The 16,435-nt window shown below is 35.2% G+C and overlaps 1 non-coding gene across 1 annotated transcript; it reads left to right on the forward strand.

Annotated features, from left to right (window-relative positions):
• Positions 1 to 4,768: 4,768 nt before the first annotated feature.
• Positions 4,769 to 4,875, forward strand: LOC140509336 (U6 spliceosomal RNA). Its single transcript, XR_011968666.1, has one exon. It is a non-coding gene; the product is annotated as a U6 spliceosomal RNA (small nuclear RNA).
• The last annotated feature ends 11,560 nt before the right edge of the window (positions 4,876 to 16,435 follow it).

Here is a 16,435-nt window from a genome sequence, read left to right on the forward strand (position 1 = left end):
GAATATCCATTTTTCCCCTGAAGCATTATACTCAGTTTTGCTGGATAGGTGATTCTAGGTTTTAATCCTAGCTCCTTTGACCTCTGGAATATCATATTCCAAGTCCTTTGTTCCCTTAGAGTAGAAGCTGTCAGATTTTATGTTATACTGATTGTATTTCCACAATAATCAAATTGTTTTTTTCTGACAGCTTCCAATATTTTCTCCTTGACCTGGATACTTTGGAATTTGACTACAATATTCCTTGGAGTTTTCCTTTTAGGATCTCTTTCCAGAGGTGATCAGTGAATTCTTTGAATTTCTATTTTGTCCTCTGCTTCTAGAATATTAGGGCAGTTTTCCTTGCTAATTTCTTGGAAGATGATGTCTAGGCTCTTTTTTTGACCATGGCTTTCAGGTAGTTCAATAATTTTTAAATTATCTCTCCTGGATCTATTTTCCACGTCAGTGGTTTTTTCAATGAGATATGTCACAATGTCTTCTATTTTTTCATTCTTTTGGTTCTGTTTTATAATTTCTTGACTTCTCATAAAGTCATTAACTTCCATTTGCTTCATTCTAATTGTGAAGGAATTATTTTCCTTTTCCATCCGACCAATTCTGCTTTTCAAGAAATTCATCTCATTGAATTTTTGAATCTCTCTTGCCATTTGTATTAGTCTATTTTAAAGTGTTATTTTCTTCAGCATTTTTGGGTCCCCTTTAGAAAGCAGTTGACTCATTTTTCATGATTTTCTTGCCTCACTCTCATTTCTCTTCTCAATTTTTTCCTACTTCTCTTACTTGATTTTCAAAATCCTTTTTGAGCTCTTCCATGGCATGTAACCAATTCATATTTTTCTTAGAGGCTGTTGATGTAGGAGCTTTGATTCTGCTGTCCTCCTCTGGCTATATGCCCTGATCTTCCTTGTCATCAAAGTAAGATTCTACAGTCTGAGTTCTTTTATGATGTTTACACATCTTCCCAGCCAAATAGTTGTCTTTCTCAAGGAAGAACTCTGCTTCTAGTGGGGATGAGGGTTGGGGTGGGGGTACTGTTCCAGGCTTGAGGGATTTTGTATCAGCTGTATTAATCCCCCACTATCTGTGGTCTCAGAGCTCTAGAAGTAGCCTTTACAGCTTCTGCTGCTGCTTCTTCTGTTGCTGCTGCTGCCACCACCATCCACCACCACCACTTCCCTCCATCCATCCACGCCCACCACCTTGTGGCTGGGGCCAGACCCAGCAAGATAGTGTGTTCCTCTTTCACTCAGGTCCAACAGAGTTTTCCCACAAATCTTTTTGACATTTCTGGATTGAAAAGATTGGAATCTGCCACAGCTGCCAATGATTCAGTCCCCTGAGGCTGCTCCAGCCTGTTTGTGCCAGTATGGCCCATACTGGGCTGTACTCTGCTTCTTGTTGGTGCAAAAGACCCTTCCTGTCAATTTTCCATGGGGACATGTTTCACTCTGTCATTTTGTGGGTTCTGTAGCTCTAGAATTTGTTTAGAGTCTTTTTTTAAAGGTATTTGGAGGACTTGGGGTAAAGCTCAGGGAAGTCCCTGGTTTTACTCTCCCATCTAAGCTCTGTGCCTTTCTTTTACTTTTTGGATTCTTATATTATACATTCTTCTCTCCTTTATACTGGCAACTGCTAAATCTTGTATGATTTGACACAAATCTGACTATTCTTAGTATTTGAACTTTTTATTTCTAGTTGTTCAGTATTTTCTCTTTGACCTTGAAGCTTTGGATTTTGGCTATAACATTCCTTGCATTACATATATACATACATGCCTTCATATATACAATGTATAATTCTCTTGAGGTAATTAGTGGATTTTTTTATTTTTCATTTTGCCTCTGTTTCTAAAAATGCTGGACAGTTTTCTTTTATGATTTCTTTAAATACTATATCCAGGCTATCTTTTTTGGTCATTACTTTCAGGGAATCCAGGGATTCTCAAATAATTTTTCCTTAATTTGTTTTCTAGGATAGTTGTTTTTAATGTGATGCCTTATGTTTTCTTTTATTTTTTCAGTCTTTTGACTTTGTTTTAGTATATCTTGTTGTTTCATGGAGTTGTTAACTTTGGCTTAGCCCATTATAATTTTCAAGAAGTCTGTTATTTGGATTGAGTTTTTTACCTCTTCAGCTGAGCTGTTCTATTTTCGTATCTTTCATTTTAAGTTCTCATTTCTTTTCCAGTTTTTCCACTAAAAGATCTTATATTATTTAGAAAATGTTAATTCCTTTTAAAAAGTTTTTAATCATTGCTTTTAGGGATTCTTACTGTTCTTGTGACCAACTTATGGTTTTCTTTGAGGATTTGCTTGTATACATTTTGAAATTATTCTCCTACTTGAGATTTTTGACCTTTGCATCTTTGGCTTCATAAAAGCTCTTTTTTGTTGTTTTACTTTGTTTACTTATTCTTCTAATGTCACGTCCTAGCTTATCTTATCTGGTTAAGGCCACTATTTTCTTCTTATATCAGGTGCTGTCTTCTTTTTTTTTTTCTGATGAAATCCAATTATTTAATGAGATTTATATACCTCATTTCACCTTGCAACTGCCCTTAAGAACATTCCTTCTACTTCCCTGAGTTATTCACCCCCCTTGCCCACTCACAAGTTCTTTTCCATCAAAGCCTGGAACAGAACCCATATCTCCAAGCCAATATGAATCCCCCTCATACATTGTCACCAATCAGGTGAGCTCTGGCTGATTTTTTTTTTTTAATTAGTATTTAAAGGGCCTAAGGTCTGCCCTTCACAGTTCACTCTTCTGGGGCAAGCTACGGCCAGACGACAGTTCCTGTGCCCTGCATCCGGGCTGAGCCACTCTGCTCACAATATGCAGAGTGTCATTTGTTGCTGTTTTTAGGCCAAATTAGTTTCTCAATTTTGTCTACATTCGCTAGGGCCAGGTGAGACAGACTGTTCATGCATCTGTAATACTTAAAAGTCCAAAGCAGCCTCGAGGCTGTCAGACAGCTTTGTGGCAAGTTTATTTGCTCTCTTCTGCAGCTTTTTTCTCCTCTTGCAGGCTGCATTCAGGCCCTGCCCCTGATGGAGAGGATCCTGGGCCAGGATTTCTTCTAGTTTGGGGGCTTGTGGCAGCTTCTGTTCAGCCTCCACTGGCTTCTTGCTCTTACTGCCTTTCAGCTCCATGGTGATGGCACCCAACTTGGCATCTCTGTCTTCATCCATGAGCTCCTTGAGGTCTTCTCTGGCATCCCAAAACTCCTTCTCCTCTTCCCCTAGCATCTCTTCTTCCATCTCACTGGTGAGGTTGAAAGGCTTTTGGATGATGCTGATGGGCCCCGTGGGCATGCTGGCCAAGGCTTCCATGTTGCCCCACTCCAGGGCCTTGAAGTCAAAGGCTTTGCCCATCTCAGAAACGATCTCGGCGCTGATGTGTGTGGGCAGCTTGTGTGTCTCGGGCAGGTGGGTGAAGTAGCTAATCTTCCCGTTCATCCAGTCAGTCAGCAGGTGCTGTCTTCTTTAAGGATCATAGAGATGGCTTGAGCAAGATAGCTGTAAACTTTTAAGAGATCCTATGTAGTCATATAAGATGCACTGTCTGATTACTATTCTCCTGAGCTTTATAGAATACAAACCCTAGTTTGGGTTTAGTTTCTGACTTGCCCCTGGATGATACTGTAGTAGATGGTAGTTGACTCCAGTCCTATCAGCATGATGTAAGACTCAGCTAGTTCAAAGGGACCACACTGCTAGCCTAGCCCTGTTCTGGGACTGTGTCTGAGTTGTATACTCTAGACTAGCTTTGTCCAGATACCAGGGTTGAGCCCATAATCTGCTCTGAGTATCCCTCACTGTTGACTTAGTATTATTCGGGAAACTTTGGATCTGAGTCTGTCATCATAGACCACCCCTACTCTACATGTCCTGCACTGATCACTTGATTATGAATTGAATTTGTAATCTTAGATTACAAATATGACCTGCTGTGATTTTTCCTTGCATTTCTCAATCATTATTTATTCTGACATACCTCTTAATCTTTGTTGGAATAGTTGTAGAGGGAGTTGGTTTATTCTTGTTTCTCTTATTCTACCATTTTGTCTGGTCTCCCTACCAACCTTCTCATTTTAGAAGTGAGGAAACTGAAAAGGAGTGAAGTTAAGTGAACTCTGGAGGGTCATATAACTTGTAAGTATAGGAGGTAGCATTTGAAGCCATATCTTTTTTACTCTAATCTCAGAGTTTTATCCAGTATGTCACATTATTGATTCAAAATGTAAGTCATGGAACAATCTAAAATTCCTTAAATTGATAAATTAGGATGGAAGGTCTAAAACCACTAGTGGTTCAATTTGCTTGCCAAATCTTCTGTGATCTGAGGGCCATTTTTATCTTTAGCATATGTGCCAGCAGTGGGATTCGGTAAGAGAATATTCTGGAGGAAAATACGAACTGTTAGGGTTCCATTTAATTCCAGGCTTCAGAAACTGTAGATTCTTAATGATAGAGGATCATGACAAAATACGTTTTCAGAAAGATTAATTTATTTTCCCCTTGAAAAACTGTAAATGTTCAAAACACTTCATATATCACTAGACCTGACCCATTTTGTAAAAAGGACTTAAAAAATATCTTTTATGCTTCTTGTATTTTAACTGTTTACATAACACCTCAAAAGCCTGTGCAAAACAATTCTTCTTAAATGAGATAATCATGAAAATTTCAGTATGTTAAATCCCATAGTGTTGTTGGCTTGCCTACCTTAAGTAAAATGGTAGGTACTTTAAAATACCTTTTCAGTGCTCATTTCGAAAGCATATATTCTACAATTGGAAGGATATCTAGAAGATTAGCATGGTCTCTGAACAAGTATAAGATACAAATTTGTAAAGCATTTCATATTTTTTGTTTTATCAATTAGTGGGTGCCAGGGAAGGAGGTAAGAGGAAAAGAATGAGCATATGAAAATAAAATTTAATTTAATTAAAAATATTTTGCCAGTATTTCTTTCTATATTCATAATAGCTTAAGCTTAGTAAAAACAAGAGTGGGAGAGAGTTTTCAAAACCTTTAAAGGTACCATATAGTCTAGGTATTTCCAAAGGATCTATAAGTATTCAATTTTCAAAACAAGTCTTTGAAAAGCAAATCTGACAGGGTAGTAGAGTGCATTGTTTTTCATACTTCTTGGTCTCAGGACTCCTTTTCACTCTTCAATTTTATTCAACTCAATAAACATTTATTGAGCACCTACTATGTTCCAAGAACTCTGCTAAACACTGGGGATACAAATAAGACATCCTCTGCCCTCAAGGAGCTTACAACCTAATGCAGGAAGAAAACACACTAAAGGAAGCTGAAAAACAGAAATGTCCTAGGGAACAAGGACTGTCTGGTGTTGGGGCATGATGGGCTATAGAATCAAAACCAAGTAGGGCTTCTGACTGAAAGAGAAGCTCCCTGGAAAGTCCATAATGTAACTCTCTATAAAGGAGAACTTAAAAATTATTGCAGACCCACCCACAAAGCTTTTGTTTATATTCGATATATCTATCAATATTTACCATGTTAGAAACTGATGTTTATTATTATTATGAAAAGAGTTTTGACCTTGTGGACCCCCAGAAAGTGTCCTGGGGACCCTCCAATATCTCTCAACCTGTGCTAAACACCTATAATGGAAAGAACCCAGACAGGAGCCTAGATTCTCATCCTCTCTCTTCTACTTAGTAGGTATGTGACCTTGGGCAAGTCAGTAAGTCTCTCTGCAGGTCAGTTTCCTAATCAATATTTAAGTACCTGGGAATATTTCTAGTCATTAATCTATTCCCATTTGATAAGAAAGACAAGAACTTTGATAGTTCCATTCTCATATTAGCTTTAATGGTGTTCTATTCCTGGTCATTGGAAAAAATTTTTAAAATATATTTTTCGGGGAGGTTCCCCCATGTTTATCAATTTCTAAATCACCATAAACAATATGGTACAGATAAAACATGTGGATTGTTGTGGATTTATGCAACCAAAGTCAGGTTTTGAGTCCCTACCTCTGGCAAACTTTTTGCCTGGCTTTGCTGAATTGACAAAAGTAGTTTAGCTGTACATGAGATGTAATTTTGGAAAAGAAATGATAATCATAACAAACAATACAAACCACTTGATTATATCCTCATATCATCTCCCAGACTGATACCCTACAGTCCTGCCCTTATCTGCTGGAAAAAATGAAAATGTCATTCCATTCGTCTCCCTTCACTGGTCACTTGCTTGTGTCTGCTCCTATGAAGGTATTGCCCCATGAAGCCAAATCCCTAGTTGGTAACTGACAAATTTATTTCTTTGTTGATTAACAAATTCCTGCTTTGTGATATCTTCATTGTTTTCAATGATTCTGAACCCTGATTGTCATTCAAACCAATTCTCCATTCCTCACTCTCTGCTCCCTTATTCCCATCCTCATCAATCCAGTCCTTTGAGATACTTCTTCTGCTCTCTTCGAAATCCCTGTTCCATGGAGAGAAAACTTGTTTTCATCTTACAACTTTTAATTTTTCTTTTCCTTTTTTGGTACTCTCTGAAATCTGGACTCTTCATCATGACACACCTTTTCCCTGGCTACCTTTTCCATCACTGGCTGTATGTATTCCATGTACTTTCTAGTCAAGGTGGAGAATTTGAAATATTCCTTGCTCTCTGTTGCCACTTTCATGCTCTCTCCCTCTATTACTTAGAACTTCTCCCTTTTTTTAAAGCTTCAATCAATCTGAATTTCACTTGAGTGAGTCCAGTTTGACTGAAGCATAAACTATGCATTAGGAAACAGGAGAGAGGAGTCGTCATTGCAGAAAAGCTTAAATGCTAGACTATATATAGTGTTTGGATTTCATTTATAATACTGAGCATCAGGAAACTTTTGAAGGGTTTTCAGCAAAAGGGTGACCAGAAGCTCACCAATAGGGGTAAAACAAGAATGAGTCCTTCCCCATTATTATTTGACCTAATTCTGAAAATTTTGGCTATAGCAGTTAGATAAAAGAAAAAAAAAAAAGGACATAAACATCAAGAAGACAGCTAGGCAGTGCAGTAGATAGAGTGCCAGGCCTGGAGTCAGGAAAGCCTGAGTTCAAACCTAGCTTCAGATATTTACTTGCTGTGTGACTTTAGGCAAGTCACTTAACCCTATTTCCCTCAGTATCCTTAGCAATTAAATGGAGATCTTAATAGCATTTAACTTTCACAGTTGCTGTAAGGATCAAATGAAATATTTGCAAAATGCTTAGTATAGTGCCTGGCATATAAAAGGTACTATATAAATGTTACTACTACTGCTACTACTACTACTACTACTACTACTACTACTACTACTACTACTACTACTACTACTACTACTACTGCTACTACTACTGAAATAAAATCAGCTCTATTTGCAGATGACAAGGTAGCATTTTAGAGAAAATCTTAGAGAATGAACAGACACTAAAGAAATAAAATACAAAGTAAATGCACAAAATCATGAATATTTCTATGAAGTATTAACAAAATAGCAAGACATAATAATATAAATTCCCATTAGTAGTGACTATAAAATGAATAAAATATATGTGAGTTAATCTACTATGACACATGAAAGACATAGAAAAACAGTAATTCAACCTTCTCTATAGAAGTAAAGGAACAGTTAAATAATTGTGTGGTTGTTCATACCTAATGATGACATTATAATAATATGGATATTATAATATGATAGCAATAATATAATTTGAATATTAAATGTAATATATACTTGATATAATAAAATGGTTGAATCAACTTTAATTAATTTGCCAATTGAATTGCACATCTCATTATCAAGGGAAATCTAAAAAAAATTAATTTATAAGTATATTAAAGGGATGTCTTAAAGAACTGGACAAAATAATAATTTAGTTTTTTTGAGAAACCAAAGTTTCAGTGTCTCAAAGAAATAATCAAAAAGTAGGATTAAAGGAGGAATAACTAAAGCTGAAGCTATAGTATAAGTAGTAAACATGAAAAATTGCTTAAAATAGAAAAGTAAATCAGTGGAACAAACTTAACAAACAAGAATCAGGAGTGGTAAAAAATTAATCTGATGTTTGATAAACCCCAAAACATAAATTGATGGAGGATTTTCAATTTGACAGAATGACTTTGAAAACTGGACAGCATTTTGACTGAAATTAAGAAGTTTCTGTTGTTGGTTTTTTACTTCTACTATAAGCTGCAGTTGTAAAGAAGGGTAGTTAGTAGAGCACCGGACTTGAACTCAGAAAGGCATGATTATGAATCTTGCCTCAGACGATGCGCAAATCACTTTAACACTATGATTCAGTTTTCTCATTGATAAAATCCCTTCTACCTCCAAATCTATGATTTTATGTATAAAAGACAAGTTTTTAATTATGACCAAAAAAGTCACATTGCCACCAAATAAATGGAGAAGAATAAGAGGAAGGACCTTTAGAAACAATTGAAAATTCTTAACAAAATCAGAGAAAGAAGAAATCATCAAAGACAAATAGATAATTTCATTTACATACATTTTAACAAGTTTTGAAAGAATAGAATTAATGAGGATGAAATGAGAAGAGAAATTGTCATGTCAAACTATTTGCATAAAATATACTGTGAAAGTCTGATATAAAAAATAAATATAGCATAAACATAAGTATGCTAGACCAAAAGCCATGCCCTAAATACAAAGTGGTCGAATGATATGAAGAGTTTTCAAAAGAAAAATTAAAAATATAAATAACCATATGAGACATTTTTATTTCACAACCATTCCATGACAACAATAGCAAAAAGGTGGGAAAGGTCAGTGTTGGAAGGCTTATGGGAAAATAAGAATATTAATGTACTGAAGATAGAGCTCTTGATTAATTCAGCTGATCTGAATATCAATTTATAATATGGGAGAAAATTACTAAGGTGTTAATTTACTTTTGCCCAAGAATTCCATTGTAGGACATATACCTAACAGAGTTCAAAGACAGATACAAAGTCCAGTAGATACCAAAACATAAATAATAGGAAATTGTGCAACAGCAAAGAGCAGGATGCACAATGGATGTCTATCCACAGACAGAATGGCTGAATGTGTATGTTGTAGCATATACACAGAATATATTTGAGCACTACAGAGTTTTGGATATGAGAGAGAAATGCAGAGAAACAGAGAATTGTCTCAACTGAAGCAGAGTAAAATAATCAGAACACAAAGAAAATATACACAATGACTACAAAAACACAAATGAAAAGAGCACCAAAAGGAAAAAAAAGTGAACAGAAACACAACATCGTATATGGTAACAACAATATTGTACAATGGTCAACTGTGAACAACTTAGTTATTCTCAGCAATACCAATATCCAAGATAATTCCAAAGGACTAATGATGAAATAATCTATCTACCTCCAGAGAAAGAACTGATGGAGTCTGAATGAAGACTGAAGCATTTTATTTTTCACTTTCTTCTTTAAAAAATTATTTTTAATTTATGGAAGAAAACAAGCATTTCCATAACATAGTATAATAAAAAAAGATGACTGCACATGAAATTGCACATCTATTATGTATAATTTATTATTTCTTTTAAATATACAGCAAAGTTATCATGTAAATGAGTTTTTTGGAAACGGTAGAATGGTAGGAAGGTAGATGGCTACCATTAGACACAAATAGGTAGGTGTGTGCATGTGTGTGTGTATAAAATTATTCTATACCTCTATTTATCAGTTCTTTTTCTGGATGCAGATGGCATTTTTCTTCATGTGTCCTTTATAGTTAATTTATAGTAGTAAAAATAATCATTTCCCTCAGTCATTCATTAAACAATATTGCTGTAAAGTATTCTCTTGGTTCTGCTCATTTTGCTTTTCATTATTTCATACAAGTTTTTCCATATTTTTCTAAGATCATTGTGCTCACCATTTCTCTTAACAGAGCAGTATTTGATCACAATTATATACTACTACTTGTTCAGCCATTCCCCACTTGATGGACATTCCCACTATTTACAGTTTTTTGCTACCACAAAAGGGGCTGCTATAGACATTTTAGAATATACAGATTCTCTTCCTTTTTCCCTAATCATCTTTGAAAATTGACCTAGTAGTGGTATTGTTGGATAAAAGGGTATAGTTAGTTAGTTTAATAACTCTTTGGGCATACTCCCAGATTGCTTTCCAGAGTGTTTGGATCACAATTCTACTAGTAATGAATTAATGTCCCAGTTTTTTCCATATCCCCTCCAACATTTGTTGCTTTCCCCTTCAATCATTTTAGCCAGTCTAATAGGTATAAAATGATATCTCAAGATTGTTTTAATTTGCATTTCTCTAATCAATAATGATTCAGAGCACTTTATATGACTATAAATTGCTTTTATTTTTTCATTGGGAAGCTGCCAATTGAGGAATGACTCATATTCTTAAAGATTTGACAAAATTCTTTATATATTTGAGATATGAGACCTTTATCTGAGAAACTTTGTCTATAAAATATTCCCTGCTTTCCTTCTGATCTTGGCTACATTTGTTTTATTTGTGCAAAACCTTTTCATTTAATGTAATCAAAATTATCCATTTTACACCTAACTTTGCTCTCTGTCTCTTGTTTATTAATGAATTGTCTGCCTATTCATAAATCTGATAAGTAATGTGTTCCATGTTCTTTTAGTTTTTTTTAAAATATCTCTCTTAATATCTAGGTTATGTATCCATTTTGACTTTATTTTGGCAAAAGGTGTAAGATATAGCTCTATGCTTAGTTTCTGTCATACTGCTTCCCAGTTTTCCCAACAATTTTTGCCAAATAATGAATTCTTATCTCCAAATCTTGTCTTTACACTTTTCTTTTTATTTTTTTCATGTTTTCTTTCCCTACATGATTATAAAAATATGTTTTTCATGGTGGCAACAGGTAAAACCTATGTCAAATTGCTTACTTTCTCATGGAGGGGCAAGGGAGAAGGGAATGAGAGAGATCTGAAACTCAAAAAATTTTTTTAAAAGAATATTAAAAATTGTTTATAGGTTTTCCAAAAGTCTTCGTGAAGTTTTCAGCTTTAATAGCTTAACATTACATGAAGTTAAAAATGCACTAAAACTTTTGGGACTCCCTACATGTGAGGCAGAAATTGTGCCCAGGTTTTCTTGGTTCCCAAGTCAGTATTCTATTCACCCCATCATATTGCCTATACTGGTCAAATACAGGAGGGAAAAAAAAAAGAAAGCAAAAGTATTTTAGAAATGCCATTTACCCATGCCCAGTATGGAATTTCAATTGTGCTTACAGACCTTGAATGCTTTTCATGGCACTGGAGTTTCATAAACAAGGTCTTTCTTTTCTATAAACAATTTCATAGCTGCCATTTTTACATTAAATACAGCTGCTGTGTTGCCAAGGAGCCAGATGACTATGTATATAAACTCGTGCCTTTTTTATGCTTCTCGATTTTATTTTTTTGTAAAAGTAATCTGAGAAAATTTATTATATTTGTGGACTTTTCTGCACTTATTGTTCAAATAGAAAACGTCAAGAAATGCAACAGTTAAAATTCTTCAAGAACTTCCCCATTAGTAGTGTTTTTTTTTTTTTGAGGATTGTGCATTTATTGAAGGTGAATTGATTCTAGTGCATTAGTAATTTATACTAGGATTTATATTGGGGCCATCACTGATGTTCCTATGAGGACTTTAACTTTTTTTTAATTACAGTCTTCAATGTTTGAATACAGTAATGTTTTAAAAGATTTTTAAATTTGATGAAATATACAAGAACTTTCATGATTAGTTTGAGAAAAGTAGACCTTAGAGTCCTTTGTTTTCTTTCTTTCTTTTTTTTAAACAGTAAGGTTTGCCCTCTAACCAACATATAATAGTTTTTAGTTCTTTGTGAATCATGACAAAATTATTTTCATGGTCCTGCAGGGTTGCTACTGTACATTTGGTGCATGAGTGGGGAGTTCTGAATTGAAATTACTGTGGTTAGGAAGTTCACCCTCAGTAGTTATGGAGAGGTGAACATGAGTGAACCTCACAAAGAAGATGCCAGAGTTGGGGTGGGTGGGAGGGAGGAGGAAGCATCCAATGAAGAATGGGGAAAACAGATGCTATGTTCCAAGAGCATCAGATCAGGGTTGTTAACCAGTTTGTCAGTCTGGGGTCAAGAAGTGATTCAACAAACCTAAAAGGGCGCCTGTTGCATGGCAACAAGGAGGGGAAAGCTTATTTGCAATAAGATGGCTGGGATACCTATTCTTTTCAAGTTACCTTGTTCACATTCTGCTGATGAGCCTTAGCTGTCACTGACAGAAGTGTGATTTTCTTTTTAACTAGTTTGAACTCTAAAATTGAATTGAGCTGATTAAAAAATTAATACATGACTACATTATACAGAGTAGAGAGGCAATGTGATAAAGTAGATGGAGTGCTGGACTTTTCAGGAAGCTCTAACTTCAGATTCCACCTCTGACATTTACTTGTTTTGTGACCATGAACAGAGGTCAAATGATCTCTGAGATTTATTTAATAAGCTATTGATAAGCTGTAACCTACATCAGAAGAGATTTTGATACAGAGAGATCCTTGATATATTTATTATATAGGATCATATATTTCATATAGGAGCTTTGAGACCACTGAACCCATTAACTTCATTTTAAAGATTACTAAATTATAGCTGAGAAGTGTTCCCTGGCTTGCTTAGGGTCACACAAGTAGTAATTGTCCAAAGTGGGATTTACACACGTCTTCCTAATCTCAAGTCTACTTTTCTTTCCACTGTACTGCATAGATGCTTACTGATATGTAGAAGATACAAAGATAAATGTGACTTGGTTCCTGACTTTATGGAACTTCATGGAACACAGATGTAGGGATCACAGCAATCAAACACAGTGAGTACATAGGTGATATACAGAGTGCAGTGTGATATTCACAAAGGGGAAGATCATTTTTTGATTGGGCAGATCAGGAAAAGTTTCATGTCAGAAATGTTATTGAAGTGGACCCTGGAGTCTAACAAGTAGGTGGTGCAGTGGATAAAGCATCAATGTAGGAGTCAGGAGGACCTGAGTTCAAATCTCACCTCAGCCACTTGACATTCACTAGCTGTGTGACCTTGGGCAAGTCACTTAACCCCAACTGTCTCATCTTGGGTCATCTCCAGTAATCCTGATGAATATCTGGTCACTGGATTCAGATGGCTCTGGAGGAGAAGTGAGACTGGTGACTTGCATAGCCCTCCCTCACTCAAAACAAAGTCGAATGCAAGTAATGTCATTATTTCTCTGATGGCATGGTCTTCGGCATCAAAGAACGAACACACATACAGATGAAGAAATGGAGGATATTTCCATATATAACAAATGGCCTAAGGATTGGCACAGAGTTGGAAAAAAGGGAAACAAATTCAATTTGACTAAAGGATAAACTATTTGGAGGAAATTATCACTGAACACTAGAAATGTGTAGTGATGATTGTGGAAGAATTAGAATGTTGGGCTAGAGTTTGAATTTTATATGTAATCGAAAGAAATACATGAACATTAATGAGTTTTGAGAGAAAAAATGGCATGAACAGAAACACTAATCTGGTTATGGCATGAAATATGAATTAGAGAGAGGAGGCACTGGAAACAAGAAGACTTCTTAAGATGTTATTGAAGTGGCATGAGGAGACAGTAATGAGAGCTGATAATATGATAGAGATGGCAGGTGTATGAAAATGGTAGTATATTTGAAAGCTATTGTGGAGGTAGAATTGAAGGAATTTCTGATTATATTTGTGATGGGGTGAGAGAAAAGGAAGAATAAAAAGGTAATCCTCATTTCAAAATTTTGATTTCATCCCCCCATTCACCAGTGGAATCATTAAAAGAAATAGTAAAGTTAAAAAAAAAATTTGTGGGGAGAAATATATTATGTCAGTTTGGGGGGCATGTTGAGTTTAAGAGGCTGCTGCCAGGATATCCATGTGAAGATATGTATGCCTGCATGTGTATGTGTATGTATATACACACATATGTGTATGTATATGTATATATATGCATATATACATTTACATATGCATATATACATGTGTGTATATGCAGGTAAATATACACATGTGTGCACGTGTGTGTGTGTACCTGGGAGAAAAAGATAAGGGCTAGAGATATAGCTTTTTATTTATCTACTTAGGGGCAAGGGTGTGCTAGAGCTAGCTCAAGTCAGCTCACAAGAACAGATTACTTAATGTTCAGGGTAAGCATTTACATGTTGGAATGGGCAAATGTTATAAATCAGGGATTGATTTTCTTTAAAATTATACATATATATACACATGCACACACACAATTTATGTGTATTTATTTATTTGGTTATTTTATTTATTGTCTGGATTTAAGAAAGTGATTAAACTTAATTATGTAGATTAAACTTAACAGTGTGTCCTGTGTACACGTTTCCCTACTGCTCCACTCCTGAGACCTGGGCCCCCTTTGCCTTGAGATAATAGTAGAAGTTACAGGACTTGATGAAATTTCCAAGGGAAAGAGTATATAGAGAGATTAGAGGGGAGGCCATAGTTATATATTTAAGAGAAACAGAGAGAGAACAGTAGAGGCCTAAAATGGCATCTCAAGTCAATGTGGGCCCTAAAAGGAAGAAGACCTAGTGAAGGAAAGAGTTAATTAAAAAGTCAGTAAAGGAAACAGGAAAGTGTAAATTGTAAAAACAGGAACTCTACCCTTTAGTAGACATGGTAACATGCTTTAAGGTTTGCAAAGCTCCTTACAAATATTAAGTAGCAGCACCAACAAAAAGTTAACTTTATTAGTACAGTCCTTTTTTTTTGCCAAGACATATAGTATTGGACTTCATCACTTTACCTGGAAGATCAACTAACAGAAAAGGATTCAAACTTTAGAGTCAAGGAGGAAAGCATAGTAAGGAGAGGATGAAAATTAACCCACATAAATCATCAGCATTTCTGTATATTACTAACAAAGCCCAGCAGCAAGAGATAGAAAGAGAAATTCCATTTAAAGTAATTGTAAATGACATAAAATATTTTGGAGTCTACTTACCAAGACAAACCCAGGAATTATATGAACACAATTACAAAACACTTTTCACATAAATAAAGTCAGATCTAAATAACTGGAAAAAATAACAGTTGCTCATGGGTAGGCTGAGCTAATATAATAAAATTTATAATTCCACCTAAATTAATTTACCTATTTAGTGCCAATCAAGATACCAAAAATTATTTTCTAGAGCTAGAAAAACAAAAACAAAATTCACCTGGAAGAACAAAAGGTCAAGAATATCAAGAGAAATAATGAAAACAAATGCAAGGGAAGGGAACCTAACTGTATCAGATCTAACACTTTATTATAAAGCAGCAATCATCAGTAATACTTGGTACTGGCTAAGAAATGGAGTGGTGAATCAGTGGAACAGTTTAGGTATACAAGACACAGTAGTAAATGACTATAGTAATCTACTTTTGATAAGCCCACAGACTCCAGTTTCTGGGATAAGAACTCACTATTGGACAAAAGCTGCTGGGAAAACTGGAAAATACCATGTTAGAAACTAGACATAGACTAACATCTTACACAATATACCAAGATAAGGTCAAAATGTGTACATGATTTAGACATAAATGATGAGAGTATAAGCAAATTAGGAGGGCAAGAAATAGTTTACCTGTCAGATCTATGGAGAATGGAAGAATTTATGACCAAACAAGAGATAGAGAACATTATGAAATACAAAATAGATAATTTTGATTACATTAAGTTAAAAAGGTTTGCACAAACAAAACCAATGCAGCCAAGACTAGAAGGGAAGCAGAAAGCTGGGATACAATTTTTATAGCCAGTGTTTCTGATAAAGGCCTCATTTCTACAATACATAGAGAACTGAGTCAAATTTATAAGAATACAAATCATTCCCCAACTGATAAATGGTCAAAGGATATGAACAGGCAGTTTTCAGATGATGAAGTTAAAGCTATCTATAGCTGTATGAAAAAAGACTAACTCACTATTGATTAGAGAAATGCAAATTAAAATAACTGAAGTATCACATCTCTTCTATTAGATTGACTAACATGACAAAATAGGAAAATGATAAAAGTTGGAGAAGGTGTGGGAAAATTGGAATAGTAATGCATTGTTGGTGGAGTTGTGGCCTTATGCAACCCTTCTGGAGAGCAATTTGGAACTATGCCCAAAGGACTATAAAATTGTACATACTCTTTAACCCAGCAATACTCTTTCTTGGTATGTATCTTAAAGAGATATTAAAAATGGGATAAGGACCCCAGTGTACAAAAAATATTTACAGCACCTCTTTTTGTGGTGACCAAGAATTGGAAATTGAGTGGATGTCCATCAGCTGGGGAATGAACGAATTAGTTGTGGCATATGAATGTAATGGAATACTATTGTTCC

Source organism: Notamacropus eugenii, chromosome 5 (assembly GCF_028372415.1).
Source record: "Notamacropus eugenii isolate mMacEug1 chromosome 5, mMacEug1.pri_v2, whole genome shotgun sequence".
NCBI lineage: Eukaryota > Metazoa > Chordata > Mammalia > Diprotodontia > Macropodidae > Notamacropus > Notamacropus eugenii.